This window comes from Pseudophryne corroboree, chromosome 11 (genome assembly GCF_028390025.1).
Source record: "Pseudophryne corroboree isolate aPseCor3 chromosome 11, aPseCor3.hap2, whole genome shotgun sequence".
In the NCBI taxonomy this organism is placed as follows: domain Eukaryota; kingdom Metazoa; phylum Chordata; class Amphibia; order Anura; family Myobatrachidae; genus Pseudophryne; species Pseudophryne corroboree.
Genome location: NC_086454.1, coordinates 168022731 through 168038545, shown reverse-complemented (window position 1 = coordinate 168038545; position 15815 = coordinate 168022731). Strand labels below are relative to the sequence as shown.

The 15815-nt window shown below is 30.3% G+C and overlaps 9 non-coding genes across 9 annotated transcripts; all 9 read right to left on the bottom strand.

Annotated features, from left to right (window-relative positions):
- Window positions 1-742: 742 nt before the first annotated feature.
- On the bottom strand, window positions 743-814 carry TRNAQ-CUG (transfer RNA glutamine (anticodon CUG)). Its single transcript has one exon. It is a non-coding gene; the product is annotated as a tRNA-Gln (tRNA).
- Window positions 815-2790: 1976 nt separating this feature from the next.
- On the bottom strand, window positions 2791-2862 carry TRNAQ-CUG (transfer RNA glutamine (anticodon CUG)). Its single transcript has one exon. It is a non-coding gene; the product is annotated as a tRNA-Gln (tRNA).
- Window positions 2863-4677: 1815 nt separating this feature from the next.
- Window positions 4678-4749, bottom strand: TRNAQ-CUG (transfer RNA glutamine (anticodon CUG)). Its single transcript has one exon. It is a non-coding gene; the product is annotated as a tRNA-Gln (tRNA).
- Window positions 4750-6568: 1819 nt separating this feature from the next.
- On the bottom strand, window positions 6569-6640 carry TRNAQ-UUG (transfer RNA glutamine (anticodon UUG)). Its single transcript has one exon. It is a non-coding gene; the product is annotated as a tRNA-Gln (tRNA).
- An 867-nt stretch (window positions 6641-7507) lies between these two features.
- TRNAQ-CUG (transfer RNA glutamine (anticodon CUG)) lies at window positions 7508-7579 on the bottom strand. Its single transcript has one exon. It is a non-coding gene; the product is annotated as a tRNA-Gln (tRNA).
- A 1815-nt stretch (window positions 7580-9394) lies between these two features.
- TRNAQ-CUG (transfer RNA glutamine (anticodon CUG)) lies at window positions 9395-9466 on the bottom strand. Its single transcript has one exon. It is a non-coding gene; the product is annotated as a tRNA-Gln (tRNA).
- A 1817-nt stretch (window positions 9467-11283) lies between these two features.
- TRNAQ-CUG (transfer RNA glutamine (anticodon CUG)) lies at window positions 11284-11355 on the bottom strand. Its single transcript has one exon. It is a non-coding gene; the product is annotated as a tRNA-Gln (tRNA).
- Window positions 11356-13176: 1821 nt separating this feature from the next.
- On the bottom strand, window positions 13177-13248 carry TRNAQ-UUG (transfer RNA glutamine (anticodon UUG)). Its single transcript has one exon. It is a non-coding gene; the product is annotated as a tRNA-Gln (tRNA).
- A 1817-nt stretch (window positions 13249-15065) lies between these two features.
- Window positions 15066-15137, bottom strand: TRNAQ-CUG (transfer RNA glutamine (anticodon CUG)). Its single transcript has one exon. It is a non-coding gene; the product is annotated as a tRNA-Gln (tRNA).
- Between the last annotated feature and the right edge of the window lie 678 nt (window positions 15138-15815).

Here is a 15815-nt window from a genome sequence, read left to right as displayed (position 1 = left end):
CCAATTTGTATATACAGATTATTGGTTTCAGAGTCCAGAATTGTTAACAGTACACCATGAAAGCTCATTCATATGGTGGCATGTAAAAAAAATTCTCACAGTGTAAGATTCTTAGAGGTTACATTTTATTGGAATTATATTACCGATAAACCTGTCTCTCAGTGTGTATGATTCTTAATTTATGCAATTTATAGATATTTTCTTTCTCAGAGATATGAACTGCATAATACTTACAAAAAAACAATAGGACCTACCAAGATGTGAATACAAATCATGGATTCAGAGTCCAAAATGGTTACAAATACACCAGGAAACATCATTCATGAGGAAGCATTTAAACAGTTTTTATTAGAATGTACTCTCAGAGAAATATAAACTGAACGGTACTTACAAAAAAACAATAGGACCTACCAAGATTTAAATACAGATCACTGGATTCAAAGATCAGAGTGGTTACCAATACACCAAGAAACCTCATTCACGAGGGAGAGCTAAACATTTTTTTCTAAAATGTTAGATTCTTAGAAGACACATTTTATTGCAATAATTGTACATATATTTACATCAACGCTTATTTGGGTTATATAGTACAATTCATATAATTACATACATTTCTATAACTACCTTTTTTAGCTTTTCGTACATATTTACAAAAATCAGTGATTTAAAAAAATGATTATATGTATGAAAAAGAAGACTTTCTGTCAATCAAGAACTTAAACTGAAGGTACTAAAACACATCAGGTCCCACCGAGATTTGAACTCGGATCGCTGGATTCAGAGTCCAGAGTGCTAACCATTACACCATGGAACCTCTATTCTAACACCACATATACAACTTTCTCTTAGAGTGTGAGATCTTATTTTCTACAAGTTACAGGAATAATAATCATAGAGATAAGTATTACATTGTATTTACAAAAAAAAAGCCATTAGGACCTACCAAATTTTTATACAGATTATAGGTTTCAGATTCAAGAATTGTTAACAGTACACAATGAAACCTCATTCATATGGTAGCAAGTACATTTTATTGTCAGAGTATAAGATTCTTAGTGGATACATTTTATTGGAATTAAATGACAGATAAACCTGTCTCTCAGTGTGTAAGATTCTTAATTTATGCAATTTATAGATATTTTCTTTCTCAGAGATATTAACTGTATTGTACTTACAACAAAACCAATAGAACCTACCAAGATTTAAATATAGATCATGGATTCAGAGTCCAAAATGTTTACCAATACACCATGAAACCTCATCCATTAGGGAGCATCTAAATATTTTTATAAGAATGTACTCTCAGAGAGATATGAACTGAATGGTACTTACAAAAAACCAATAGGACCTACCAAGATTTAAATACAGATCACTGTATTCAAAGATCAGAGTGGAGTGGTTACTAATAAACCAAGAAACCACATTCATTAGGGAACATCTAAAAAAAAAATTCTAAAATGTTAGATTCTTAGAAGACACATTTTATTGAAGTTATTGTACATATATTAACATCAATGCTTATTTGGATTACACAGTAAAATTCATATAATTACAAACATTTCTATAACTACCTTTTTTTAGATTTTAGTACATATTTACAATAATCAGTGATTTAAAAAATGTATTATATGTATAAAAAAGAAAAGTTTTTGTCAATCAAGGACTTAAACTGAAGGTACTAAAATGCACCTGGTGCCACCGAGATTTGAACTCAATTTACTGGATTCAGAGTACAGAGTGCTAACCATAACACCATGGAATCTCCCTTCTAATAACACATATAAAACTTTCTCTCAGAGTGTAAGATCTTAATTTCTACAAGATACAGAAATATTCATTCAGAGAGATATGTACTACATTGTATTTACAAATAAAACCATTAGGACCTACCAATTTGTATATACAGATTATTGGTTTCAGAGTCCAGAATTGTTAACAGTACACCATGAAAGCTCATTCATATGGTGGCATGTAAACATTTTTCTCACAGTGTAAGATTCTTAGAGGTTACATTTTATTGGAATTATATTACAGATAAACCTGTCTCTCAGTATATATGATTCTTAATTTATGCAATTTATAGATATTTTCTTTCTCAGAGATATGAACTGCATAATACTAACAAAAAAACAATAGGACCTACCAAGATGTTAATTCAAATCATGGATTCAGAGTCCAAAATGGTTACAAATACACCAGGAAACCTCATTCATGAGGAAGCATTTAAACAGTTTTTATTAGAATGTACTCTCAGAGAAATATAAACTGAACGGTACTTACAAAAAACCAATAGGACCTACCAAGATTTAAATACAGATCACTGGATTCAAAGATCAGAGTGGTTACCAATACACCAAGAAACCTCATTCACGAGGGAGAGCTAAACATTTTTTTCTAAAATGTTAGATTCTTAGAAGACACATTTTATTGCAATAATTGTACATATATTTACTAGAGATGAGCGGATTCGGTTTTACTCGGTTTTACTCGGTTCTCAAAACCGAATCTTATTGGCTCACGGATGTCACGTGTTTTGGATAGCCAATAAGATTCGGTTTTGAGAACCGAGTAAAACCGAGTAAAACCGAATCCGCTCATCTCTAATATTTACATCAACGCTTATTTGGGTTATATAGTACAATTCATATAAGTACATACATTTCTATAACTACCTTTTTTAGCTTTTCGTACATATTTACAAAAATCAGTGATTTAAAAAAATGATTATATGTATGAAAAAGAATACTTTCTGTCAATTAAGAACTTAAACTGAAGGTACTAAAACACATCAGGTCCCACCGAGATTTGAACTCGGATCGCTGGATTCAGAGTCCAGAGTGCTAACCATTACACCATGGAACCTCTCTTCTAACACCACTTATACAACTTTCTCTTAGAGTGTGAGATCTTATTTTCTACAAGTTACAGGAATAATAATCAGAGAGATAAGTATTACATTGTATTTACAAAAAAAAGCCATTAGGACCTACCAAATTTTGATACAGATTATAGGTTTCAGAGTCCAGAATTGTTAACAGTACACAATAAAACCTCATTCATATGGTAGCAAGTACATTTTTTTGTCAGAGTATAAGATTCTCAGTGGATACATTTTATTGGAATTAAATGACAGATAAACCTGTCTCTCAGTGTGTAAGATTCTTAATTTATGCAATTTATAGATATTTTCTTTCTCAGAGATATTAACTGTATTGTACTTACAACAAAACCAATAGAACCTACCAAGATGTAAATATAGATCATGGATTCAGAGTCCAAAATGTTTATCAATACACCATGAAACCTCATCCATTAGGGAGCATCTAAATATTTTTTATAAGAATGTACTCTCAGAGAGATATGAACTGAATGGTACTTACAAAAAACCAATAGGACCTACCAAGATTTAAATACAGATCACTGTATTCAAAGATCAGAGTGGAGTGGTTACTAATACACCAAGAAACCACATTCATTAGGGAACATCTAAAAAAAAATTCTAAAATGTTAGATTCTTAGTAGACACATTTTATTGAAGTTATTGTACATATATTAACATCAATGCTTATTTGGATTACACAGTAAAATTCATATAATTACAAACATTTCTATAACTACCTTTTTTTAGATTTTAGTACATATTTACAAGAATCAGTGATTTAAAAAATGTATTATATGTATAAAAAAGAAAAGTTTTTGTCAATCAAGGACTTAAACTGAAGGTACTAAAATGCACCTGGTGCCACCGAGATTTGAACTCAATTTACTGGATTCAGAGTACAGAGTGCTAACCATAACACCATGGAATCTCCCTTCTAATAACACATATAAAACTTTCTCTCAGAGTGTAAGATCTTAATTTCTACAAGATACAGAAATATTCATTCAGAGAGATATGTACTACATTGTATTTACAAATAAAACCATTAGGACCTACCAATTTGTATATACAGATTATTGGTTTCAGAGTCCAGAATTGTTAACAGTACACCATGAAAGCTCATTCATATGGTGGCATGTAAAAAATTTTCTCACAGTGTAAGATTCTTAGAGGTTACATTTTATTGGAATTATATTACAGATACACCTGTCTCTCAGTATGTATGATTCTTAATTTATGCAATTTATAGATATTTTCTTTCTCAGAGATATGAACTGCATAATACTTACAAAAAACAATAGGACCTACCAAGATGTTAATACAAATCATGGATTCAGAGTTCAAAATGGTTACAAATACAACAGGAAACCTCATTCATGAGGAAGCATTTAAACAGTTTTTATTAGAATGTACTCTCAGAGAAATATAAACTGAACAGTACTTACAAAAAACCAATAGGACCTACCAAGATTTAAATACAGATCACTGGATTCAAAGATCAGAGTGGTTACCAATACACCAAGAAACCTCATTCACGAGGGAGAGCTAAACATTTTTTTCTAAAATGTTAGATTCTTAGAAGACACATTTTATTGCAATAATTGTACATATATTTACATCAACGCTTATTTGGGTTATATAGTAAAATTCATATAATTACATACATTTCTATAACTACCTTTTTTAGCTTTTCGTACTTATTTACAAAAATCAGTGATTTAAAAAAATGATTATATGTATGAAAAAGAAGACTTTCTGTCAATCAAGAACTTAAACTGAAGGTACTAAAACACATCAGGTCCCACCGAGATTTGAACTCGGATTGCTGGATTCAGAGTCCAGAGTGCTACCCATTACACCATGGAACCTCTCTTCTAGCACCACATATACAACTTTCTCTTAGAGTGTGAGATCTTATTTTCTACAAGTTAAAGGAATAATAATCAAAGAGGTAAGTATTACATTGTATTTACAAAAAAAAGCCATTAGGACCTACCAAATTTTTATACAGATTATAGGTTTCAGAGTCCAGAATTGTTAACAGTACACAATTAAACCTCATTCATATGGTAGCATGTACATTTTTTTGTCAGAGTATAAGATTCTTAGTGGATACATTTTATTGGAATTAAATGACAGATAAACCTGTCTCTCAGTGTGTAAGATTCTTAATTTATGCAATTTATAGATATTTTCTTTCTCAGAGATATTAACTGTATTGTACTTACAACAAAACCAATAGAACCTACCAAGATGTAAATATAGATCATGGATTCAGAGTCCAAAATGTTTATCAATACACCATGAAACCTCATCCATTAGGGAGCATCTAAATATTTTTATAAGAATGTACTCTCAGAGAGATATGAACTGAATGGTACTTACAAAAAACCAATAGGACCTACCAAGATTTAAATACAGATCACTGTATTCAAAGATCAGAGTGGAGTGGTTACCAATACACCAAGAAACCACATTCATTAGGGAACATCTAAACATTTTTTTCTAAAATGTTAGATTCTTAGAAGACACATTTTATTGAAGTTATTGTACATATATTAACATCAATGCTTATTTGGATTACACAGTAAAATTCATATAATTACAAACATTTCTATAACTACCTTTTTTTTAGATTTTAGTACATTTGTACAATAATCAGTGATTTTAAAAAAATGTATTATATGTATAAAAAAGAAAAGTTTTTGTCAATCAAGGACTTAAACTGAAGGTACTAAAATGCACCTGTTCCCACCGAGATTTGAACTCAATTTACTGGATTCAGAGTACAGAGTGCAAACCATAACACCATGGAATCTCCCTTCTAATAACACATATAAAACTTTCTCTCAGAGTGTAAGCTCTTAATTTCTACAAGATACAGAAATATTCATTCAGAGTTATGTACTACATTGTATTTACAAATAAAACCATTAGGACCTACCAATTTGTATATACAGATTATTAGTTTCAGAGTCCAGAATTGTTAACAGTACACCATGAAAGCTCATTCATATGGTGGCATGTAAAAAAATTTCTCACAGTGTAAGATTCTTAGAGGTTACATTTTATTGGAATTATATTACAGATAAACCTGTCTCTCAGTGTGTATGATTCTTAATTTATGCAATTTATAGATATTTTCTTTCTCAGAGATATGAACTGCATAATACTTACAAAAAAACAATAGGACCTACCAAGATGTAAATACAAATCATGGATTCAGAGTCCAAAATGGTTACAAATACACCAGGAAACCTCATTCATGAGGAAGCATTTAAAAAGTTTTTATTAGAATGTACTCTCAGAGAAATATAAACTGAACGGTACTTACAAAAAACCAATAGGACCTACCAAGATTTAAATACAGATCACTGGATTCAAAGATCAGAGTGGTTAACAATACACCAAGAAACCTCATTCACGAGGGAGAGCTAAACATTTTTTTTCTAAATTGTTAGATTCTTAGAAGACACATTTTATTGCAATTATTGTACATATATTTACATCAACGCTTATTTGGGTTATATAGTAAAATTCATATAATTACATACATTTCTATAACTACCTTTTTTAGCTTTTCGTACATATTTACAAAAATCAGTGATTTAAAAAAAATGATTATATGTATGAAAAAGAAGACTTTCTGTCAATCAAGAACTTAAACTGAAGGTACTAAAACACATCAGGTCCCACCGAGATTTGAGCTCGGATCGCTGGATTCAAAGTCCAGAGTGCTAACCATTACACCATGGAACCTCTATTCTAACACCACATATACAACTTTCTCTTAGAGTGTGAGATCTTATTTTCTACAAGTTACAGGAATAATAATCAGATAGATAAGTATTACATTATATTTAAAAAAAAAGCCATTAGGACCTACCAAATTTTGATACAGATTATAGGTTTCAGAGTCCAGAATTGTTAACAGTACACAATGAAACCTCATTCATATAGTAGCAAGTACATTTTTTTCTAAGAGTATAAGATTCTTAGTGGATACATTTTATTGGAATTAAATGACAGATAAACCTGTCTCTCAGTGTGTAAGATTCTTAATTTATGCAATTTATAGATATTTTCTTTCTCAGAGATATGAACTGCATAATACTTACAAAAAAACAATAGGACCTACCAAGATGTAAATACAAATCATGGATTCAGAGTCCAAAATGGTTACAAATACACCAGGAAACCTCATTCATGAGGAAGCATTTAAACAGTTTTTATTAGAATGTACTCTCAGAGAAATATAAACTGAACGGTACTTACAAAAAACCAATAGGACCTACCAAGATTTAAATACAGATCACTGGATTCAAAGATCAGAGTGGTTACCAATACACCAAGAAACCTCATTCACGAGGGAGAGCTAAACATTTTTTTCTAAAATGTTAGATTCTTAGAAGACACATTTTATTGCAATAATTGTACATATATTTACATCAACGCTTATTTGGGTTATATAGTACAATTCATATAATTACATACATTTCTATAACTACCTTTTTTAGCTTTTCGTACTTATTTACAAAAATCAGTGATTTAAAAAAATGATTATATGTATGAAAAAGAAGACTTTCTGTCAATCAAGAACTTAAACTGAAGGTACTAAAACACATCAGGTCCCACTGAGATTTGAACTCGGATCACTGGATTCAGAGTCCAGAGTGCTAACCATTACACCATGGAACCTCTCTTCTAGCACCACATATACAACTTTCTCTTAGAGTGTGAGATCTTATTTTCTACAAGTTAAAGGAATAATAATCAAAGAGGTAAGTATTACATTGTATTTACAAAAAAAAGCCATTAGGACCTACCAAATTTTGATACAGATTATAGGTTTCAGAGTCCAGAATTGTTAACAGTACACAATTAAACCTCATTCATATGGTAGCATGTACATTTTTTTGTCAGAGTATAAGATTCTTAGTGGATACATTTTATTGGAATTAAATGACAGATAAACCTGTCTCTCAGTGTGTAAGATTCTTAATTTATGCAATTTATAGATATTTTCTTTCTCAGAGATATTAACTGTATTGTACTTACAACAAAACCAATAGAACCTACCAAGATGTAAATATAGATCATGGATTCAGAGTCCAAAATGTTTATCAATACACCATGAAACCTCATCCATTAGGGAGCATCTAAATATTTTTTATAAGAATGTACTCTCAGAGAGATATGAACTGAATGGTACTTACAAAAAACCAATAGGACCTACCAAGATTTAAATACAGATCACTGTATTCAAATATCAGAGTGGAGTGGTTACTAATACACCAAGAAACCACATTCATTAGGGAACATCTAAAAAAAAATTCTAAAATGTTAGATTCTTAGAAGACACATTTTATTGAAGTTATTGTACATATATTAACATCAATGCTTATTTGGATTACACAGTAAAATTCATATAATTACAAACATTTCTATAACTACCTTTTTTTAGATTTTAGTACATATTTACAATAATCAGTGATTTAAAAAATGTATTATATGTATAAAAAAGAAAAGTTTTTGTCAATCAAGGACTTAAACTGAAGGTACTAAAATGCACCTGGTGCCACCGAGATTTGAACTCAATTTACTGGATTCAGAGTACAGAGTGCTAACCATAACACCATGGAATCTCCCTTCTAATAACACATATAAAACTTTCTCTCAGAGTGTAAGATCTTAATTTCTACAAGATACAGAAATATTCATTCAGAGAGATATGTACTACATTGTATTTACAAATAAAACCATTAGGACCTACCAATTTGTATATACAGATTATAGGTTTCAGTGTCCTGAATTGTTAACAGTACACCATGAAAGCTCATTCATATGGTGGCATGTAAAAAATTTTCTCACAGTGTAAGATTCTTAGAGGTTACATTTTATTGGAATTATATTACAGATAAACCTGTCTCTCAGTATGTATGATTCTTAATTTTTGCAATTTATAAATATTTTCTTTCTCAGAGATATGAACTGCATAATACTTACAAAAAACAATAGGACCTACCAAGATGTTAATACAAATCATGGATTCAGAGTCCAAAATGGTTACAAATACACCAGGAAACCTCATTCATGATGAAGCATTTAAACAGTTTTTATTAGAATGTACTCTCAGAGAAATATAAACTGAACAGTACTTACAAAAAACCAATAGGACCTACCAAGATTTAAATACAGATCACTGGATTCAAAGATCAGAGTGGTTACCAATACACCAAGAAACCTCATTCACGAGGGAGAGCTAAACATTTTTTTCTAAAATGTTAGATTCTTAGAAGACACATTTTATTGCAATAATTGTACATATATTTACATCAACGCTTATTTGGGTTATATAGTACAATTCATATAATTACATACATTTCTATAACTACCTTTTTTAGCTTTTCGTACTTATTTACAAAAATCAGTGATTTAAAAAAATGATTATATGTATGAAAAAGAAGACTTTCTGTCAATCAAGAACTTAAACTGAAGGTACTAAAACACATCAGGTCCCACCGAGATTTGAACTCGGATCGCTGGATTCAGAGTCCAGAGTGCTAACCATTACACCATGGAACCTCTCTTCTAGCACCACATATACAACTTTCTCTTAGAGTGTGAGATCTTATTTTCTACAAGTTAAAGGAATAATAATCAAAGAGGTAAGTATTACATTGTATTTACAAAAAAAAGCCATTAGGACCTACCAAATTTTTATACAGATTATAGGTTTCAGAGTCCAGAATTGTTAACAGTACACAATTAAACCTCATTCATATGGTAGCATGTACATTTTTTTGTCAGAGTATAAGATTCTTAGTGGATACATTTTATTGGAATCAAATGACAGATAAACCTGTCTCTCAGTGTGTAAGATTCTTAATTTATGCAATTTATAGATATTTTCTTTCTCAGAGACATTAACTGTATTGTACTTACAACAAAACCAATAGAACCTACCAAGATGTAAATATAGATCATGGATTCAGAGTCCAAAATGTTTATCAATACACCATGAAACCTCATCCATTAGGGAGCATCTAAATATTTTTATAAGAATGTACTCTCAGAGAGATATGAACTGAATGGTACTTACAAAAAACCAATAGGACCTACCAAGATTTAAATACAGATCACTGTATTCAAAGATCAGAGTGGAGTGGTTACCAATACACCAAGAAACCACATTCATTAGGGAACATCTAAACATTTTTTTCTAAAATGTTAGATTCTTAGAAGACACATTTTATTGAAGTTATTGTACATATATTAACATCAATGCTTATTTGGATTACACAGTAAAATTCATATAATTACAAACATTTCTATAACTACCTTTTTTTTAGATTTTAGTACATTTGTACAATAATCAGTGATTTTAAAAAAAATTATTATATGTATAAAAAAGAAAAGTTTTTGTCAATCAAGGACCTAAACTGAAGGTACTAAAATGCACCTGTTCCCACCGAGATTTGAACTTAATTTACTGGATTCAGAGTACAGAGTGCAAACCATAACACCATGGAATCTCCCTTCTAATAACACATATAAAACTTTCTCTCAGAGTGTAAGCTCTTAATTTCTACAAGATACAGAAATATTCATTCAGAGTTATGTACTACATTGTATTTACAAATAAAACCATTAGGACCTACCAATTTGTATATACAGATTATTAGTTTCAGAGTCCAGAATTGTTAACAGTACACCATGAAAGCTCATTCATATGGTGGCATGTAAAAAAAATTCTCACAGTGTAAGATTCTTAGAGGTTACATTTTATTGGAATTATATTACTGATAAACCTGTCTCTCAGTGTGTATGATTCTTAATTTATGCAATTTATAGATATTTTCTTTCTCAGAGATATGAACTGCATAATACTTACAAAAAAACAATAGGACCTACCAAGATGTGAATACAAATCATGGATTCAGAGTCCAAAATGGTTACAAATACACCAGGAAACATCATTCATGAGGAAGCATTTAAACAGTTTTTATTAGAATGTACTCTCAGAGAAATATAAACTGAACGGTACTTACAAAAAACCAATAGGACCTACCAAGATTTAAATACAGATCACTGGATTCAAAGTTCAGAGTGGTTACCAATACACCAAGAAACCTCATTCACGAGGGAGAGCTAAACATTTTTTTCTAAAATGTTAGATTCTTAGAAGACACATTTTATTGCAATTATTGTACATATATTTACATCAACGCTTATTTGGGTTATATAGTAAAATTCATATAATTACATACATTTCTATAACTACCTTTTTTAGCTTTTCGTACATATTTACAAAAATCAGTGATTTAAAAAAATTATTATATGTATGAAAAAGAAGACTTTCTGTCAATCAGGAACTTAAACTAAAGGTACTAAAACACATCAGGTCCCACCGAGATTTGAACTCGGATCGCTGGATTCAGAGTCCAGAGTGCTAACCATTACACCACGGAACCTCTCTTCTAACACCACATATACAACTTTCTCTTACAGTGTGAGATCTTATTTTCTACAAGTTACAGGAATAATAATCAGATAGATAAGTATTACATTGTATTTACAAAAAAAAAAAGCCATTAGGACCTACCAAATTTTGATACAGATTATAGGTTTCAGAGTCCATAATTGTTAACAGTACACAATGAAACCTCATTCATATGGTAGCATGTACATTTTTGGTCAGAGTATAAGATTCTTAGTGGATACATTTTATTGGAATTAAATGACAGATAAACCTGTCTCTCAGTGTGTAAGATTCTTAATTTATGCAATTTATAGATATTTTCTTTCTCAGAGATATTAACTGTATTGTACTTACAACAAAACCAATAGAACCTACCAAGATGTAAATATAGATCATGGATTCAGAGTCCAAAATGTTTATCAATACACCATGAAACCTCATCCATTAGGGAGCATCTAAATATTTTTATAAGAATGTACTCTCAGAGAGATATGAACTGAATGGTACTTACAAAAAACCAATAGGACCTACCAAGATTTAAATACAGATCACTGTATTCAAAGATCAGAGTGGAGTGGTTACCAATACACCAAGAAACCACATTCATTAGGGAACATCTAAACATTTTTTTCTAAAATGTTAGATTCTTAGAAGACACATTTTATTGAAGTTATTGTACATATATTAACATCAATGCTTATTTGGATTACACAGTAAAATTCATATAATTACAAACATTTCTATAACTACCTTTTTTTTAGATTTTAGTACATTTGTACAATAATCAGTGATTTTAAAAAAAATTATTATATGTATAAAAAAGAAAAGTTTTTGTCAATCAAGGACCTAAACTGAAGGTACTAAAATGCACCTGTTCCCACCGAGATTTGAACTTAATTTACTGGATTCAGAGTACAGAGTGCAAACCATAACACCATGGAATCTCCCTTCTAATAACACATATAAAACTTTCTCTCAGAGTGTAAGCTCTTAATTTCTACAAGATACAGAAATATTCATTCAGAGTTATGTACTACATTGTATTTACAAATAAAACCATTAGGACCTACCAATTTGTATATACAGATTATTAGTTTCAGAGTCCAGAATTGTTAACAGTACACCATGAAAGCTCATTCATATGGTGGCATGTAAAAAAAATTCTCACAGTGTAAGATTCTTAGAGGTTTCATTTTATTGGAATTATATTACTGATAAACCTGTCTCTCAGTGTGTATGATTCTTAATTTATGCAATTTATAGATATTTTCTTTCTCAGAGATATGAACTGCATAATACTTACAAAAAAACAATAGGACCTACCAAGATGTGAATACTAATCATGGATTCAGAGTCCAAAATGGTTACAAATACACCAGGAAACCTCATTCATGAGGAAGCATTTAAACAGTTTTTATTAGAATGTACTCTCAGAGAAATATAAACTGAACGGTACTTACAAAAAACCAATAGGACCTACCAAGATTTAAATACAGATCACTGGATTCAAAGATCAGAGTGGTTACCAATACACCAAGAAACCTCATTCACGAGGGAGAGCTAAACATTTTTTTTCTAAATTGTTAGATTCTTAGAAGACACATTTTATTGCAATTATTGTACATATATTTACATCAACGCTTATTTGGGTTATATAGTAAAATTCATATAATTATATACATTTCTATAACTACCTTTTTTAGCTTTTAGTACATATTTACAAAAATCAGTGATTTAAAAAAAATGATTATATGTATGAAAAAGAAGACTTTCTGTCAATCATGAACTTAAACTGAAGGTACTAAAACACATCTGGTCCCACCGAGATTTGAACTCGGATCCCTGGATTCAAAGTCCAGAGTGCTAACCATTACACCATGGAACCTCTATTCTAACACTACATATACAACTTTCTCTTAGAGTGTGAGATCTTATTTTCTACAAGTTACAGGAATAATAATCAGATAGATAAGTATTACATTATATTTAAAAAAAAAAGCCATTAGGACCTACCAAATTTTGATACAGATTATAGGTTTCAGAGTCCAGAATTGTTAACAGTACACAATGAAACCTCATTCATATGGTAGCAAGTACATTTTTTTCTCAGAGTATAAGATTCTTAGTGGATACATTTTATTGGAATTAAATGACAGATAAACCTGTCTCTCAGTGTGTAAGATTCTTAATTTATGCAATTTATAGATATTTTCTTTCTCAGAGATATTAACTGTATTGTGCTTACAACAAAACCAATAGAACCTACCAAGATGTAAATATAGATCATGGATTCAGAGTCCAAAATGTTTACCAATACACCATGAAACCTCATCCATTAGGGAGCATCTAAATATTTTTATAAGAATGTACTCTCAGAGAGATATGAACTGAATGGTACTTACAAAAAACCAATAGGACCTACCAAGATTTAAATACAGATCACTGTATTCAAAGATCAGAGTGGAGTGGTTACTAATACACCAAGAAACCACATTCATTAGGGAACATCTAAACATTTTTTTTCTAAAATGTTAGATTCTTAGAAGACACATTTTATTGAAGTTATTGTACATATATTAACATCAATGCTTATTTGGATTACACAGTAAAATTCATATAATTACAAACATTTCTATAACTACCTTTTTTTAGATTTTAGTACATATTTACAATAATCAGTGATTTAAAAAATGTATTATATGTATAAAAAAGAAAAGTTTCTGTCAATCAAGGACTTAAACTGAAGGTACTAAAATGCACCTGGTGCCACCGAGATTTGAACTCAATTTACTGGATTTAGAGTACAGAGTGCTAACCATAACACCATGGAATCTCCCTTCTAATAACACATATAAAACTTTCTCTCAGAGTGTAAGATCTTAATTTCTACAAGATACAGAAATATTCATTCAGAGAGATATGTACTACATTGTATTTACAAATAAAACCATTAGGACCTACCAATTTGTATATACAGATTATTGGTTTCAGAGTCCAGAATTGTTAACAGTACACCATGAAAGCTCATTCATATGGTGGCATGTAAAAAATTTTCTCACAGTGTAAGATTCTTAGAGGTTACATTTTATTGGAATTATATTACAGATAAACCTGTCTCTCAGTGTGTATGATTCTTAATTTATGCAATTTATAGATATTTTGTTTCTCAGAGATATGAACTGCATAATACTTACAAAAAAACAATAGGACCTACCAAGATGTAAATACAAATCATGGATTCAGAGTCCAAAATGGTTACAAATACACCAGGAAACCTCATTCATGAGGAAGCATTTAAACAGTTTTTATTAGAATGTACTCTCAGAGAAATATGAACTGAACGGTACTTACAAAAAACCAATAGGACCTACCAAGATTTAAATACAGATCACTGGATTCAAAGTTCAGAGTGGTTACCAATACACCAAGAAACCTCATTCACGAGGGAGAGCGAAACATTTTTTTCTAAAATGTTAGATTCTTAGAAGACACATTTTATTGCAATTATTGTACATATATTTACATCAACGCTTATTTGGGTTATATAGTAAAATTCATATAATTACATACATTTCTATAACGACCTTTTTTAGCTTTTCGTACATATTTACAAAAATCAGTGATTTAAAAAAAATATTATATGTATGAAAAAGAAGACTTTCTGTCAATCAGGAACTTAAACTAAAAGTACTAAAACACATCAGCTCCCACCGAGATTTGAACTCGGTTCGCTGGATTCAGAGTCCAGAGTGCTAACCATTACACCACGGAACCTCTCTTCTAACACCACATATACAACTTTCTATTAGAGTGTGAGATCTTATTTTCTACAAGTTACAGGAATAATAATCAGATAGATAAGTATTACATTGTATTTACAAAAAAAGCCATTAGGACCTACAAAATTTTGATACAGATTATAGGTTTCAGAGTCCATAATTGTTAACAGTACACAATGAAACCTCATTCATATGGTAGCATGTACATTTTTGGTCAGAGTATAAGATTCTTAGTGGAAACATTTTATTGGAATTAAATGACAGATAAACCTGTCACTCAGTGTGTAAGATTCTTAATTTATGCAATTTATAGATATTTTCTTTCTCAGAGATATTAACTGTATTGTGCTTACAACAAAACCAATAGAAACTACCAAGATGTAAATATAGATCATGGATTCAGAGTCCAAAATGTTTACCAATACACCATGAAACCTCATCCATTAGGGAGCATCTAAATATTTTTATAAGAATGTACTCTCAGAGAGATATGAACTGAATGGTACTTACAAAAAACCAATAGGACCTACCAAGATTTAAATACAGATCACTGTATTCAAAGATCAGAGTGGAGTGGTTACTAATACACCAAGAAACCACATTCATTAGGGAACATCTAAACATTTTTTTTCTAAAATGTTAGATTCTTAGAAGACACATTTTATTGAAGTTA